This window comes from Hyperoodon ampullatus (assembly GCF_949752795.1).
Source record: "Hyperoodon ampullatus genome assembly, chromosome: 5".
NCBI lineage: Eukaryota > Metazoa > Chordata > Mammalia > Artiodactyla > Ziphiidae > Hyperoodon > Hyperoodon ampullatus.
The window spans coordinates 40132694-40136130 of NC_136918.1; the positions used below are offsets into that span (position 1 = coordinate 40132694).

General features: G+C 41.8%; 1 pseudogene across 1 annotated transcript; it reads left to right on the forward strand.

Moving 5' to 3' along the window:
- Window positions 1-1919: 1919 nt before the first annotated feature.
- LOC307053714 (pleckstrin homology domain-containing family A member 3-like) lies at window positions 1920-3202 on the forward strand (annotated as a pseudogene). The gene is made up of 2 exons: window positions 1920-2103; window positions 2243-3202. The product of its transcript is annotated as a pleckstrin homology domain-containing family A member 3-like (transcript).
- Window positions 3203-3437: the final 235 nt, after the last annotated feature.

Sequence of the window (3437 nt, forward strand, 5' to 3'; positions counted from 1 at the left end):
GACCAGCCAAAAGAGGAAAATGAAAATAAACTATAATCCCACCATAAAATACTTACTTGACAATAGGTCTCTCTCTTAGAGGTATATGCATACCTATTTAATTTTAATAGAGGCTGGCTTGTATTGCACATATTATTGTGTAATATTTTTTCACTAAGGTATATATCATTAATACTTTTCAGGTCACTACATATCTATATACCTCATAATTTTTAATACTCCACAAAGCAATACCTATTTGTCCAGCCCCAGACACAATAAAATATTCAAAGGATGTATTCTAGTTTTTACTTCCAATTTGAAAAAGAGAAGCTTTCAAAACACTAACTAGATGTGTGATTTGTCTCTTCTCTCAAAGCCATAGTGTTGAAAGGATTGGATTCGTGGATCTGTAAAATTTCTTATAGCTCTATAATTTCTGTTCTGTTCTATTTTATTCTCTTCTGTTTTAAAACACTAACTGGTAACATCCTAGTAAATTCAGTATGTGGTCAATGTGTTCATCTGATTATACTTAGAAGAAAACTGGGACAGAGAATGTTAAGTGGCTAACACTGATTTCTTGGGAGAATAAGAGCCAGGGTTAGGAACAGAACCCCAAATGCCTGGCTCCAGTATGCTGTGTTCTCAGCTACTCAGCAGAACCAGGAAAGTAACCCCACCCTGCCACTCCGAAATACTGACTTACCCAATTTGAACCTCCGAGGTTTTTGAGGTTTCGGCATCACTAACCTTTATGGGCAAAAGCCTGCTTTCCAATCCCAGTGTGGCTTCCTTCTGGACATCCCCCTTTTCTAGGCCAGGATTCCAGCTCAGCATTGGCAATAAACCTCTGTACTCTGGATCCTGGAGTCATATCTTGCCTTGTTGTCAGATCCCATTTTAATCTTTAGTGACTCTTCTGTTGGGTCACTCCACTGAAGCTGATTCCAATATTATATTCATTTTGACTTTTCTTTTGCAGACAGTTTTTGTCACAGTGTAATTTGTTTGGGGGCAGATTGGAGTCTGTGATTATAGACTAACATTACATTAGTCAGTGCAAGCCTTGGCATTTACAGCTGCTTCTCTTTTGTGGTAACTTTTTAAAGTTAAGTTTCATTAAACTTTTATGAATATATAATATTTATGTATGATCAACAGTAAAGGGAAAATACTCTGTGGAATTCATGAGCAAAATCTGAACTCAAATTAGGGAAGACTGTCAATTTTCCTGATTAACATTTAAACCAATATTAAGATTGAAAGGATATCAGGAGTCTTCAGTGAATGAATCTAATTGGGTAGATTGTTTTATACACGGTGGCACTTGACACTAAACAATCCTTATTTCGTGAAGTACATCAAGGTAGCTATTCCATAATCTTCCTGGCTTACGGAGGAAATATAAGTTCATTTGAAAAATCATCATATCTGTACGACATGTTCTGTTATTTGTACACAGGTAATATATGCTCATAAATAAGCTGGCAACTTTGTACAGAGTTGCCAAAAAATTGTTAAAGCCTTGCTTAAAATTTGAGTGAACAAAAACACCTAAGCAATTGCTCTTAGGATGTTTGCTGATGGATATTCAAGAAGCCTTTAAAGTATGGTAAACATTTCCCCTTTTATTTATTTATTTTTAACATCTTTATTGTAGTATAATTGCTTTACAATGGTTAGTTTCTGCTGTATCACAAAGTGAATCAGCTATACATATACATATATCCCCATATCCCCTCCCTCTTGCATCTCCCTCCCACCCTCCCTATCCCACCCCTCTAGGTGGTCACAAAGCACCGAGCTGATCTCCCTGTGCTATGCGGCTGCTTCCCACTAGCTATCTATTTTACGTTTGGTGGTGTATATATGTCCATGCCACTCTCTCACTTTGTCACAGCTTACCCTTCCCCCTCCCCATATCCCCTTTTAAAAATATGAAGACAAAGGGGGAGCAGAAGGGAGCAGCCGGGCGGTGGAAGCGCAAGCGGGAGGCCGGCCGTGGTCCCGACCTTGCGCCGCCGCCGGGGCTCGCCCCGGGATGTCTCAAGGCCCCCAAGCACCAGGCGGCGGCCGCCGTCTCGGCCTCTGAGGGCCGCCACGCCCCGGCAGCGCGCGCGGGCTGAGGGATGCTCGGTGCCGGCTGGGGGGCGCTGGGGGAGGGGCCCGGGCGGGGCGGGAGAGGCTGCCCTGGCCCCGCGTTTCTCCCTTCACCGCGGCCGGTGCCGGGCCAGGAGCATGCGCGGCGCCGGGTCCTGAGGCACGGAGGGAGTTCTGTACAAGTGGACCAACTATCTCGCAGGTTGGCAGCCTCGTTGGTTTGTTTTAGATAATGGAATCCTGTCCTACTATGATTCACAAGATGATGTTTTCAAAGGGAACGAAGGAAGTATAAAGATGGCAGTTTGTGAAATTAAAGTCCATTCAGCAGACAACACAAGAATGGAATTAATCATTCCAGGAGAGCAGCATTTCTACATGAAGGCAGTGAATGCAGCTGAAAGACAAAGGTGGCTGGTTGTCTGGGGAGCTCCAAAGCCTGTTTGTCTGATACTAGGACTAAAAAAGAAAAAGAAATAAGTGAAACCAGTGAATCTCTGAAAACCAAAATGTCTGACCTTCGCCTCTACAGTGACCTCCTAATGAAGCAAGTTCATATGATCCGAGAATTTGTTCACCATGATGAGAATCATTCATCACCCAGCATAGAGAACATGAATGAAGCCTCTTCTCTACTTAGGGCGACGTGTAATATCACAACGCTTGAGGAATGTGTGAAGATAGTGAATGCCAAGTTTAAACACGGGATGTTTCAGCTGTGCCATCTGGATCCCTTAGTTTCTCCTGTGTCAACTTCTCCTGTTCAAATGATGAAGTGTCCTGTCAGCCACCCTGGTTCTTGGAGTTCAGAGAGGAGTAGCCACTCTATAAAAGAAACCGTGTCTACACTTCACCGACTCTCCCAGCGGCGCCGAAGAACCTACACAGGTACAGACTCTTGTAATGATGTTCCTCTCAAAGACCCAGAGAGACCTGTTCACTGTTCAAGAAATACACTTAATGGAGATTTGGCATCAGCAACCATTCCTGAAGAAAGCAGACTTATGGCCAAAAAAAAAAAAAAAAATTTGAATCAGAAGATCCTCTTCCATCCTTCTCTTCCCGAGGAAACGGAAGTGTCCACCTTCCTCTAAGTATTGCTCTGCAAAAGCTGCTGTAATTAAACTATGTTATAGGGAGTAATTTTTCCCTTAGGATTACTCTGCACTTTATAGAATATTGTAAAACAAACAAACAAAAAACAACCCACATACTTTGAAGTATTTTATCTTTATATAGTTTATTTGCAAGAGTATTTTCCTAATAACTTCACAGTATGAATGTGCATCTTTTTGTTTTTTGAACAAATGATGGTGTAACATTTTGACATCTGTAAGGACAAATGTAGATATTTT